The sequence below is a fragment of the Pinus tabuliformis genome, chromosome 7 (genome assembly GCF_031772625.1).
Source record: "Pinus tabuliformis cultivar Carrire ecotype Pingquan chromosome 7, CPIR1, whole genome shotgun sequence".
NCBI lineage: Eukaryota > Viridiplantae > Streptophyta > Pinopsida > Pinales > Pinaceae > Pinus > Pinus tabuliformis.
Window position 1 is genome coordinate 1,199,495,648 of NC_142293.1, and position 15,103 is coordinate 1,199,510,750.

Below are 15,103 nucleotides of genomic sequence, written 5' to 3' on the forward strand. Positions count from 1 at the left end.
TGTTCTAACTATGTTATCATACATTTTAATCTTGATATTTCCCACCCCAATAGTCTAACATGATACATTATTAGCCATAAATACAGAACTACCATTTACATCTTCATATGAAGTAAACCAATTTCTGAGTGGACACATGTGATGAGAAGCACCAAAGTCTAATATCCAACTTCCAAAATTCTGAGAGACATTACATAAAGGTAAAGTTTCATCTATCATACATAATTCTTCAGTAGATAAAACTTCATCTATCATACCTGAATCAACCTGATTTGCTTCTTTCTTTGGGTTATCAGACTCTTTTCGTTTCCAATGGTCTTTCTTTAGGTGTCCAATTTTATTGCAGTGCCAACATTTTTCCTTACACTTCTTTCCCTTTGATTTTTATCGAGAAGACGCCCTTGTTTCTTCTCTTGTCTCCTTTTACCGTCCTCTGGCTATCATGGCTTCTGGGGCAATTATCTCAATACTGGAATTCCTCTGTACTTCTTCGGATAAGAGAGCTCCCACAACTGATTCAAATTTCAAAGAATCAGTAGTGCTCAAACTGATTGAAGTTACGAAGTGGTCCCACGACTCGGGCAGAGAACACAACAAGGTTATAGCTTTGTCTTCTTCTTGAATTTTAACTTCCATATCTAATAATTGGAATATAAGTTTATTAAAAACATTTAAATGTTCTGCAACTTTTGCACCCTCCTTCATCCGAAGACTATATAATTATCTTTCTAAATAAATTCTATTGGTTAACGATTTTGTTATATATAGTTTTTACAGTTTTTCCCAGAAACGTGCAGTTGTACTCTCTTCAACAATGTTGAAAAAACTTCATCTGCCAGGCATAACCTAATGGTAGTGAGAGCTTGGGCATCCAAGTCCTTCCAGTTTGAAACTGCAATGCTAGCAGGTTCCTTATTTTCCTCGTCCAGAGCTTTGTACAACCCTTGTTGCACCAACAAATCCCTAACTTTTAGTTTCCATAGAGAAAAGTTGTTCTTGTCGATGAATTTCTCCACCTCGAACTTTGCATTCGTCATCTTGGCCATTTTCTTCCTATAGGGTTTAAAAAAAATTGCTTCTAGATTTCCTTCCTAGGGTTCTTCCAACTAAGGGTTCAACTTGTAGTTTCAATTTTTATTTCTTTAATGATCAAAACAAATATTTTCTCTTCCTTCTTCTTGATTCAATTCTTTCTAAAAAAACATTTATGAAATTGACCCCAAAAAATTTCCAGAATTAAAAAAAAAAACTTCAAAAAAACCCACTTTAAACTCTTTCCAATTCAAACCCTTTCCAATTTTCCAGTTTTCCCCTTAAAATTCAGTTTCACTACTCCTTTAAAAATTTTGTTCCTTTTTTTTAACCAAAGAAACCCTACGGAACAATAAAAAAAATTACATTCAACAAATTTTTCTTTTCTTTCTACTGTCAAAATTAAAAGAATAACCCGACTTGTACAAACAGTGGCTTTGTTTTCACAAAACCCTCAGACAGCAGGTTGTTCCTCCAGTGGACTTCAGCGAACTCGGGCATGCAATAAAAAAAAATTATGTCTCTGGCACTGACTGATTCCCTTAAAAAAATTGCGGCTTCAGCTCTTGCAGCAACCTTCTTCCTACACAGTAGCAGCGACGACAGCTCTTTCTCTGGCGGCATGCTCTTTTTCTAGACAGCTCTTGCGACAACCTTCTTCCTACACAGCAACAGTGACAGCAATTCTTTCTCTGGCGACATGCTCTTTTTCTAGACAGATGGACTAACAACTCTTTACTACGGCATTTAAAAGAAAAAATCGTGCAGGCTCCTTCACTTGACAACGACAATATTTTTTTAAAAAATCAGCCTTTTTTTGGTCAAAAATAGGCGGCAGCGTGTTGTTTGGGTGCACTAAAGCCTTCACGGTGCTTGTCACTCCCTTCGAACTCTTCAACCAGTGCTAATAAAAAAACTTTTCCAAGAAACGCACCATCTCTTTCCCAGTTTTCTTCAATTGAGCTCAACTTGCTCTGATACCACTTGTTGGCAGAGCAGTTAATTAACCAAGAAATATATAACTGAAAACTAAATGAAACTGAATGCAAAGGCACAAGTAAAAACACAATGTTTATGTGGTAAAACCTTGACAGGGTTTCAAGGAAACATCCACAGGGCAAGGTATTGGAATTTTCTATTAAATCAACAATGATTCTCCTTCTTACAACAGTTCGTGCATTCATCATTTTATAGGAGGCTCTTCCATTACATAACAGTTGTTTCGGTATAAAACCAACTTGACAGTGAATACTATTTTACACATATTTACAATTAGTTGTCAAATTCCAAACAATTTGTTCCTAGTATTTATGAGTTTGTTAAGGTCTAGTTGGATGAGAGATTATCCCCAAATAGTTAGCTTCCTAGATTGTTATGTGGTTGAGATATTCACTCAACTAAAAGTTGTATGTCTAAGGTAGACTAGCTATCTTGAGACATAACTTGATGTATTTATATTGTATTAGCATTTTTAGGTGAATATAATTTTTATAATTTTCAGTGTCTTATGATAATTTAATTACTTCCCGTGTTAAATCATTTGGTGTTCCTTCGAAATCACCTCCAACATGAAAATCTCCAATGTGCACCATTGCAATGATTCCATTACTTTAGTAAAGGAAAATATTTTCGTGCAACAATATTGAGAATGGTTGTTATGACTATCTTGATAATAATTTTACTTCTATGGCAGTGCTTTCTCAAGCAACAAATATCAAAGTTGACGTTGTAGGTGAAGGTCAAATCCACGGTTCAGTGCTAGAACATAAGCGATTGAATTCCATCCACATTGGTACATGCATGGTGGAATTTATCAAAACTTCACACAAGGTGACTTTGTATTTGCAAGTTTTTGTTTCATACCTCCTTTCTTATGTGGGGTCTCTGGATGTCACACAGAGCATTCTTGTGAAGGCAATCATGCAAGTGAGCCTTGTTAATTCCCACAATGCTTCTGACTTTCCTGCTGACATGAATGTTAGTGGAGCATGCATATACGATGATATGTATGCATTATGGAGTGGACAACATAGTATCATTTTGTTCAATGAATGAGAGTTATGGATCATTGGATCTAAGGGAAATTCCAAAGACTTAACAACTGTGGAAACTGAGGAGATTCAACCCAAATTTGTGATGGGTACTTGATATCATTACTTAATATATGATTGCAGCGTTAATGATTTTGATGATGGGGTAATCAATATCACATGTGGAACCCCTAGCATGGCTCATGATCATTTTAAAGCATGACGCTTGTCTTTTTGAAACTATTTTACAATTATGGTAGAGTAGATCTATACGAGCCATTGGAAAAAGTATCGTTCTAGCTGTGGAGGTGAGGATGATTTATGGTAAAGTATAAGTAGATAACAACGAGCCTACTTTCCTAAATAGATCCATGGAGGAGATCATTGTGGTGTTTAGATGTTGATTTTATTGGATATTTATATTTGATTTAGTTTTAATATAATTTTGTGCGGTCGAAAATGATTTGGTATGTAAAAAATCAAATGAAGCATAACCACAAAGAATAGGTCAACTATTGAACAAACTAATCTGAACCGTGTTCGGGGAGCATTAGTTACAAGTTATTCTTAATATAACTAAGTTGGCATTACCCCTCATGCTTTGGGAGCATCAGTTATAGGTTATTTTTAATATAATCATGTTGGTGTTACCCCTCGTGCTTCGGGAGCATCAGTTACACATTACTCTTAATATAATCAAGCCGGTGTTACCCCTCGTGCTTCGGGAGCATCAGTTATAGGTTATTCTTAATATAATCAAGCTGGTGTTACCCCTCATGCTTCGGGAGCATAAATTATAGGTTATTCTTAATATAATCAAGCTGATTTTACCCCTCATGCTTCAGGAGCATCAGTATAGGTTATTCTATATGAGGACAAGTTGTAAAATTATTTGCTAAGGACATTTTGTACCGAGAATGTTATCCTATATCATAGATGAATATTGAGGAGGGTCATGGATTCAACAAATGGTGGTATTTCCATAGGATGGTTCTGTTTCTTGTGGAGTGTCAAGTTTATTCAAATCTATGTTTGTACAATGGAGGACGAAATTATCAATTTTCCTCATGTCAAAAAGTTTTTATAAGGTAGAATTTTAAAGAACCCATGAGTTGTAGATCAATTGGTTTGTGTGAGGTTTAGTATCTATTACCATATATGTTCAAATATAATGGTGGGGAGTTGAGAGCGAGAACTATTTATGGGGGGGATTTTCCATTGTTGTATGAGAATCCCCATGATCACTTCCAACTATGCCTAGATTGAGCCTTAATGAGAGGATAAAGTCTAAATGTCACTAGAATTGGTTTCAATCAACCTTCTATGGCATTAGAGAAATAAAAACAACTTCTAAAGTTCCTAAAATCATCCAATATGGTGATTAAGAAGACCTAAATGTCATTAGAATTGGTTTCAATCAGCCTTCTATTGCATCATAGGAAACTACACAACTTCTAAGGTTCTTGATGTTTCAACCCGATGATAAATCTAAAGCCTCTAAATCACTTCCCATGGTAAATGTTCATATCCAGTATGGACACAATCCCATTCCACTTTAGAGAATGATTGAATCCATCGCACATATAAGTCCTTTACTCAGGGATTAATCCAACAGTCTATGAGATTTAAGTGAACAATATGTGATGATAGATGAGACATGTCATAGGTGTAAAACATGGGATTTCTTGTGTCATTCTAGTGTACCTTTCACCAAGTGCAGCACCCAAGTGCCACGAGAGTACATGATCCAATAATTTACTAGAACACATTGTGGTATATGTTGATGATATGCTTCTATAATGATAACATATGTTATTTTCTTATGTTCCCTTATTTGCAAATGAATCTATCTCAACATTGTTCCCACTTAGCACATTTCAGTGACATGAAAGGAGTCAAGACACATATGATTATATCGATGATTAAGCCTTGTATTGAGTGGATAAATATGTTCCCATTGTCTTATGTTTGGAAATTTTATTTGAATCCCCACGGCAATAACTACTCTATACTAAAAAACTACCCTATACTAAATATATTTTCTAAATTTATCTCTTGCAAAAGGGCGTAAACTTCACCATGTTTATCATGAATGATTCAACATCTATATTAGAAGCAATTTCACTCTCCGAATATCTATTTAAACCAATAACTCTCTCCACTTAACAAAGAAAACCACTCATACTTATGAACTCAATTCATATTAAATTTATTATTACCTTTTAAATATTAGTATTTCTTAAGTATTAATTTGTGAAATATTTTTTAAAGCATAAATATATTTATATTTAAATTCAACATATATTTTAAATATATTTAAATATCAAAATCACTTTCACAAATATGATTTCTTTTTAAATATATATTTATTGAAATTCCATATTACCATCTTATCACTTTTATATATCTATATATCTATATATATATATATAATCTTTTAGTAATATCATATTTTACGAAAATAAAGTTGTATAAGAAATTTGTAAATAAATGTGAAATTAATTTATGGTTATTAGATTGTCTTTATTTTTTATAGTTAAATTTCTAAACTTGTGAAAGTTAGATATTAGGTTAGATTTCACATAAATATAAATTTACGAATAATTCCATATCCACCGAGTGAGAGGAATAAATTCGGAATTATTGAATTAAACTATACTCTTGCATTTTATGAGAGATTTCCTCTTGCAAAAAGTAACATAGAACAAATACATATAAATTTACAAATAATTCCATATCTACCGAGTCAGAGGAATGAATTCGGAATTATTGAACTAAACTAATACTCTTAATACTCTTGCATTTTATAACGGATTTCCTCAAATGCTTTATTGCAAAAAATAACATAGAACAAATACCTAAGCTATGTGATATCATACCATTCCAATCTCATTAAACGAAAAACTTTAATTTATGTTAATAATTATTATTTTTAAATTTTACTTTTATTTGAACTCTACTTACCATTACATTATATGAAATTTTAGTATAATTTCATACTTAACTCAATAATTTTTAAATAGTTCTAACTAATTAATACTCTACTAAAAGATATATATATATATATATATATTATAATATATATATATATATATATATATATATATATATATATATATATATATATATTATAATTTATAAAGTACATGACAAAGAAAACATATCATAATTTTATTTTTTAAATGCTCTTTTCATTCAAATAAAAGAATAAAATGTCATGGCTCATTAAAACTCTGTGAGCCAAGTGGATTCCATCAATGTGACAGCTTTATGTATTAATAATATGAAATTTGACTGCTGAGGTTTAATATCTTGTTTGTCTTGTTTCAGTTTTTTATTTCACCCACCACCTATTCAACACAGGGATATACCAATTCTGCGATACCAACGACCGACACTCTATCAATTCACTCTGCTGTTCCTAGATTTTTAAGGAAGATCGTGGGTGTGAAAGCATTTTTCGTGCGCGTTACTATTATCTTCTGCATCATTATCATTTACATTTCCAAGCTGTTTGTCTGCGTTATATTGATGTGATATAAAGATGTAATATTCGCTTTGTACATCCAGTTTCAAATGCTTTGAGAGAATGTAATAGAGAACTAAACTGTTTAGATATTTTCGATCGTGCTGTTGTTATATTTTGACCGTTCAAAAATATTTCGGATAAAACAGATCGGATAGCAGAGGTATTTCCGTGAATAAGTCATATCAATAGATTCCCTATCATCATACAATTTTTTGTTGCGGTTTCGAGCATTGAAAATTGACTCTGCGAGAATTTTAGAGACATGACATGCATTCAGTAACGTGAGTAATTGGCTCGAATAACGGTTTTGAGTGTAAAATACAGTTGGCTGGTCGGACAAAGAGTACCAAGAGAATTTTTCTTGACTACAAAGGTATATACCGATTCTGCAATATTAAAAGCCGGCCCTCTATCACTTCCTTCTGCTATTACTTCATTTCACCAATGTGAGGACAAACACTGAAGAGATCATATCGGATCACGGAATGCCTGACATGTCTCTTATCTTTACATTTATATTCATATTATATTCTTCTCATTTGAAAACGTCCGAGTACGTACGCTTCAGTCAATTTTCAACGCAAGAATTCACGGTGCATATTTTTCTCCCAATTTCTAAATTCATGCGGAAAGATCCGATTTTCAACCTTCTGCATGAGTCTTTATGAGCACCTTTAGCTTCTTGCCGCAAAAGAGCCACGTTCTCTAGTGGAACTTAGGGACATCGATTTGATTGTAAAAGATATGATCCACAGTGTGATTTAGGGACGTCGATTTGATTTGGTTGTAAAATTTGTGAACGGGTTTTTTGGGCAAAAGATAATATTCTTCACTTCGAAGTAATATTCTTGATGTCAAAAGTATGAACTAATATGTAGGAATATTTGCACGGATAGATATAAACGTGTGATGTAACAGGAAAGGAAGTATCGAAGAGATTGATGTGCGCTCTTATTCTCCACTTAAGTCTAAATATTATTCTTTGGGCATTGGTGAATTAAACGAAAATATGTTCATTCAGCCTAGGTCTAAATCATGTGAAGTAGTACGAAATAAAACCTTTAGCACTTTCGCTGGCAGACAGATAGCATCCATAGTTGAATGGCTTTAAATTTTTTTTAAGGAAACTTAATTAAAAAAATCCAAAAGATCAAAATGATTCTTTGGGCATTGGTGCATTAAACGAAAATATGTTCATTCAGCCTAGGTCTAAATCATGTGAAGTAGTATAAAATGAAACCTTTAGTACTTTCGATGGCAGACAGATAGCATCCATAGTTGTATGGCTTCAATAAAATTTTTTTAAGAAACTTAATTTAAAAAAAAAATCCAAAAGATCAAAATGATTCAGATTTTCTCATTTACATTAACTTATTGAATATCCAAGCAAATAAAAACTGTTACCATATCATATACCGTTTGTAACCTCTCTTGTACAAATTTGTGGCTGATTTCTATTAGGGATTTTTTCATCATTTACAAAATTTATGAAAAATGAAGTTAAGCGAGCTTCAGTTTCTTAATCAATATTTTATTATATTTATTTATAAATATTTTTTAAATTATCAAAAATTTGTGACTGATTTCTATTAGGGATTTTTTCATCATTACAAAATTTATGAAAAATGAAGTTAAGCGAGCTTCAGTTTCTTAATCAATATTTTATTATATTTATTTATAAATATTTTTTAAATTATCAAAAATAGAATGAATATATTATAGTTATTTTTCTCTTTTTAGTTTTAAGGATATAAGTAAATGATTTAATACTAGAAGTATCTAGTAGAAGTAAAATAGTGTGGTTTCATTAAATAAAAGTTATGGATCACTTTACATTCTAGTAGCCAATGATACTTTCACAACTTAGTTATGATAAGTTTTTCCAATGTCTAAAAAGAATTATAACTATTGAAGTAAGGATGTGAAATTAATAAAAATTACAACTATTTTTTTTTTCTATGCAAATACTAACTTCTATTAACTGTAAGGCAAAATATTTTTACATAGTATCGAGCCTTGGAAGCACTTGACAGAACAGAATTGCCCCTTTACAGACATAAGCTGGGGAAACCAGTTACAAAGATCAAGAAACCAGATAACAGACATAAAGAGAAACATGTGTTGCCAAGAAGGAGAACTGAGCCAGTACAGAAACACAAAAACATTGAAACCCAGCACATAATGTGTCACGAAATTCCCATCTGGGAGCCAAAAAATTGTAGGACATTAGCACTGAACCTTGAACGCGAACCTGAAACAGTAGCAGAAACAAAAAAGAGACAGTCCCAAGTGGCGCTACTTCTCCTTTGCTGGGCCATGGTTCTTCTTCTCAGACCTATATCACCAGTCTTCAGACCTTCATTGCTGCTCAAGTCACTGCTAGGGATTGCCATGGCATGGCCTGCCTCGCCATGAGTCCCGTCCTCAGCCGCAGGTCCTGTATCTTCAAGGGGAGGAAGATTTTTGAGAAATTCTTCCTGTTCAGACTTCTCATTTTTCCAATTCTCCATGTTTTCTTTGTCCGAGGAATGCTCACTGCTTGGGGAAGGATCAGGGGCAAATGCAGGCCAAAGGGGAGACTTGGTTTTCCTCTTCTGAAAGAATACTGGTGATGTGAGCAGTGACCAGGGGCCTATGAAAATTACTTTGAAATTTAAAGTGCGTGGTTTGGAAAGCACTGTTCGAGATAGGCTTACGACCAGAACTTATATAAGGCCCAGCTTCATGGACGGGGGAGGGATTGAAGGGTTCCGGCGCAGTTTCCATGGCAAGACTGATTGGAGGATGCAAGCGATTGTCACGACGCCCCCCTGAACGTTGCCTCTTGCCTGAGTGAACCATGTTGACAGACAGGAGGTAGGGTGCAAATGGATTATGGACGGGAGAACCAACAGGACAGAGTCGATTGAGGTGAGAGGGATGCCCAACAAAGCTTGCAACCGACAATACAATATAACAGAACTTACAGACGACCACAGAACTTGCAGACAACAACACAATGCATGAATCCAGAAGAGGGGAGAAATTACCCTTGATAGAGTTGGCTTGGAGCTCGTAGCAGTGAACCAGAATTAATCCATCACCAACAGCCTCCGCAAACCAAGTTCCGTTACCGTGCGACTGAGCACAAGGCATGGTGAAAGAACTATGGAGCGGCATGATTATAACAATAGGAATGTTGCGTCGTTCAACGCAGAACATAAATGCGAATCTGCCAACCGATCCAACATTAATAACCTTCCCCTGCTCGCATGAGTTTACGTACCAGGAGGCCACGCTGCTCTGCAGCTGGTAGTACTGGACATTAATTCCTTGCATGGAAAACAGTAAGGTCGATGGTGCTGTAAATCTTTCTTGATTAATTATGAACAATTCAAATTAACAGCCCAAAGATCATCAATACCGAATATTTCACAAACAAAACTTAATATGATCTATTGTTTAAGATGACATACCTTGATTAACAGCGGAAGATGTAATGGCTGCCATCTACTTTCTTCTGACTCCTACTCTTCTTCTCAGAATTCGGTTTCTCTTTCTAGCCCTGTTTCTTTATGCGCTTCTTGATGGAGAAGAATGCGACTCTTGGTAGGGGGAGAGAGGACCCAATCCTTTTTATATTATTTAACACTAAATCTGGTACGTCCATCATATACCAATTCAACGCTTTAATGCTTTAATGCTTTAATGCTTTTAACGCTTTTAACACTTTAATGCTTTAATCGGGTCACATTAAGATTTAGAAACTGCAGATTTCTAACATTCTCCCACTTGACCCGACTATTCATAATATTAAGTGTTGAACATCATACTATGATAAATTGCTGAGAGTTATGGCGGTTGTGCACTATTAATTCAATGCATTTCCTTCCATATACTACAATACCAGCAAACCATCAATTCATACTCATAATTTATATAAAACAGCATAATGGTCCACATAATGTCTTATATCATAATGATTAAACATAATATCTTTATAAGACTCTTTCTTGTTTAAAATTACATAAAATACGTACTACTATATTAAAACAAGAGACACATAATTGTATATCAGAAACACATAAAAGAGCTCAGAATGTCACACATCAATTATTATTAATACAACCAAGACCCATTCTTTGAACATGTTCCTTAAATTGTCTTGGTTGTAACCCTTTCGTCAAAGGGTCTGCAATCATAAGTTCTGTCCTGATGTGCATGATTGACACTCTTTGTTTCTGAACCTCATCTTTCACAACAAGATACTTCAGATCTATGTGTTTGGCACCTTTAGAGTACTTGTCGTTTTTTGAGAAAAATACTGCTGCAGAGTTATCACAATAAATTTTCAGCGGCTTGCTAATGGTGTCGACAACCGCAAGTCCTGAAATAAAGTTCCGCAACCATAATGCATGAATTGTGGCTTCAAAACATGCCACAAATTCTGCCTCCATAGTGGATGAAGCAACGATAGTCTGTTTCGCACTTTTCCATGATATGGCACCTTGAGCAAACATAAACAGGTAACCAAAAGTCGATTTTCTAGTATCGATGCATCCAGCAAAATCTGAATCGCTATATTTGATCACCTCCGATTCATTGGATCTTCTATACATGAGCATGTAATCTTTCGTGCCTTGTAAGTACCTCAAAACTTTCTTTGCAGCTTGCCAATGTTCCCTTCCTGGATTACTTTGATACCTCCCTAACATACCAACCGCAAAGCTGATATCCGGTCTAGTACAGGTTTGAGCATACATCAGGCTACCAACAACAGAAGCATATGGAATTGATTCCATTTCCTTTCGTTCAACATCATTCTTAGGACATTGCATGAGACTGAATTTATCACCTTTCTGTACAGGAACTGTCCCAGGTGAACATTTACTCATTCCAAATCTCTCTAGAATCCTTTCGACATATCCTTTCTGAGACAATCCCAATATTCCTTGTGATCGATCACGGAATATTTCTATTCCAATCACATAGGATGCCTCTCCCATATCTTTCATTTCAAAGTTCATTGAGAGAAATTCCTTAGTCTCATGCAATATACTTAAATTATTTGCAGCAAGAAAGATGTCATCAACATAAAGGACCAGATAAATAAACTTGCTCCCACTGATCTTTTGGTATATACAGTGATCAACCGTATTTTCCTTAAAACCAAAGGATGTAATAATGGTATTGAACTTAATATACCATTGTCGGGATGCTTGTTTAAGCACATATATTGACTTCTTAAGTTTACACACCAATTGTTCTTTACCTTCTATAGAAAAACCCTCAGGTTGATCCATGTAAACATCCTCATCAAGATATCCATTCAGAAAGGCTGTTTTCACATCCATTTGATGCAACTCCAAATCATAATGAGCTACTAATGCCATTATTATTCTTAGTGAGTCCTTTTTCGAAACAGGAGAAAATGTCTCCTTTTAATCAACACCATCTTTCTGAGTGTAACCCTTAGCAACAAGTCTAGCTTTATACCATTCGATATTACCACTAGAGTCGTGTTTGGTTTTAAAAACCCATTTGCATCCGACTCTTTTACAGCCATGTGGTAACTCAACGAGATCCCAAACTTCATTCTGTTGCATGGATTTCAGTTCTTCTTTCATGGCATTAATCCATTCCTTTGACTCTTTACTTTCTACGGCATGTGAAAATGAAACTGGATCCTTATTGATTCCAATATCATAATCTGATTCTTGCATATAAACCACATAATCATCAGAAATAGCTGACCTACGATTTCTTTGAGGTCTTCTTAATGCTACTTGTTGTGGTTCATGCATATCAGCATTATGTAAGTCAAGAAGTACTTCTTTATTTATATGTTGTTCATTATCATCATGCTGTTCTACAACAACTGGAACAACATTTGGAGTAATAGTAGATGGAGGAACTATTCTAGGCAATGTAACATTTACCCTTGTTTCCTTTATTTCTACTATTTCTCTTCGAGTACTCCCACTGACTTCACCATTCTCAATGAACCTTGCATTACCAGTTTCTACAATTCTTGGACTATGATTAGGACAGTAAAACACATACCCTTTAGATTTCTCAGGGTAACCTAAAAAATACCCACTGATCGTTCGAGAATCTAATTTCTTTTCATGTGGATTATAAATTCTCGCTTCCGCTGGACAACCCCAAACATGCAGGTGTCTTAAGCTAGGTTTCCTGTTAGTCCATAACTCAAAAGGAGTCTTTTGAACAACTTTACTAGGAACCCTATTCAACGAATAATTAGCGGTTTTGAGAGCATACGACCACAAATTCTTAGGTAGTGTAGAATCTGACATCATACTCCTAATCATATCCATTAACGTCTTATTGCGCCTTTCTGCTACACCATTTTGCTGTGGTGTACCTGGCATTGTGTATTGCGCACATATGCCATGACTTTCGAGGAATTTTGCAAATGGACCTGGACACTGGCCTGACTCATTATATTTACCATAATATTCACCACCTCTATCAGACCTTATGATTTTCACCTTTTTATCTAATTGCCTCTCAACTTCCTTTACAAACGTCTCAAGGACATTCACAGATTGAGATTTTTCATGAAGCAAATAGACATAACCATAACGGGAAAAATCGTCAATAAAAGTGATGAAATACTTTTCTCCATTAAAGGCTGGAGTGTCCATAGGTCCGCAAATATCAGTGTGTATTATTTCAAGAAGCTGGTTGCTTCTGGTGGCTCCTTTCTTATTATGTTTGGTTTGTTTACCTTTAATACAATCCACACATAATTCTAGATCACTAAAGTCCAAATTTGACAAAATTTCATTACTTACTAGTCTCATCATTCTTTCTTTGGATATATGACCTAGTCTTTTATGCCACAAGAAAGCAGAATTTTCATTCACCATGCTACGTTTACATCCAACATTATTTACTACATTCAACAAGGAATTCACATAAGTGTCATTCAGTTTCAATTTATATAAACCATCAATTAGAATACCAGAACCAACATTATCAGTATTCTTATATAAATCAAAACAGCCAGATCCAATCATACATCTAAAACCAGAATTATCCAACTTACTTACGGAAATAAGGTTTCTAGATAATGAAGGTACATAAAGGGTACTGTATAAGTCTAATACATATCCACTTTCTAGAATTAGACGATAAGTCCCAATGCCTTCAATTGAAGATTTCATTCCGTTTCCCATAAAGAGAAAACGATCTTCATTTGGATTTATGGTTCGGATCATAAGAAATCCCTGCATATTATTGGAAACATGAGTTGTAGCACCAGTATCAAGCCACCATGTATTAATGGGAACTTCAACTAAATTTGATTCAAAACATACGAAAGATAGATAATTACCTTTCTTTTCGAACCAAGCTTTCCTTTTCGGACAGTCACGTTGATAATGTCCTTTCTTTTTACAGAAATGACATTGAACATCCTTTAGTTCCTTCTTTTCCTTATCCTGCCCATTCTTAGCAGGTGCCTTTTTCTTCTTGAAATGACTTGATTTTCCTTTCTTTTCTTTACCAGCTTTATTACTCACAAAACTTACTGAGTGATTCACTTGATTTTTCAAACGTCCTTCTTCCTGAACAAGTCTATTGGCCAATTCATTAACATTCCACTTATCCTTTATAGTGTTATAGTTAATCTGAAAAGGTCCATATTCAGAAGGTAGTGAGTTCAGGATGAACTGGACAAGAAAATAATCCTCTACTATAAGTCCCAGGGAGTTTAACCTTGCTGCAAGATTAGTCATCTCTATAATGTGCTCTTGCATAGTTCGCGACCCATCAAACTTCATGGTCGTGAGTTCTGCCATAAGAGTACCAGCGAGTGACTTATCAGCTGAACGAAAACGCTCTTCCACAGACTGCATATATTCCTTAGCACTTTCTGTTTGTGGAATTGTTGACTTGATGTTGTTAGCAACAGTCATCTTAATAAACATAAGGCTCAATCTGTTACTGCGTTCCCATGCTTTATGGTGTGATTTTTCTGCCTCAGTACTATCTTTTGTAAGAGCAGCAGGTTTATCCTCAAGGAGTGCCAAGTCAAGATCCTGAACACCTAAATGGAAATTGACTTGTTCTCTCCATTCAGAAAAATTAACACCAGTGAACAATGTAACAGATGAAGCATGCGTATTCATGGGAACTCCTGCAAATTAAAAAAAATGAAATAACTGTAAGCTCATAACTAACGCGATTCAGATGTAGACATAATAGCATAATATAGCACTCCTTTGGGTAGATACTATCTTATACTTAACATAATTAAATACCAAAACATAAGTAGGTAATAAATATATTCAATTAAATAGAACTGACATCTTTGGATGATCAATATTTATTTAACCAAAATATCTATTAAACCTCATCATGTCAACTAGTTATAGAACAAGACTTTCCTTTGGGTAAGCTCTCAGGTTCTATCATTAGTGACGCCAGTGTTAATTGGTATTATTATAACTGGCAATTTCTATCAATAATCATTATATCACTTATGCACTAAATGACTATTCTGATT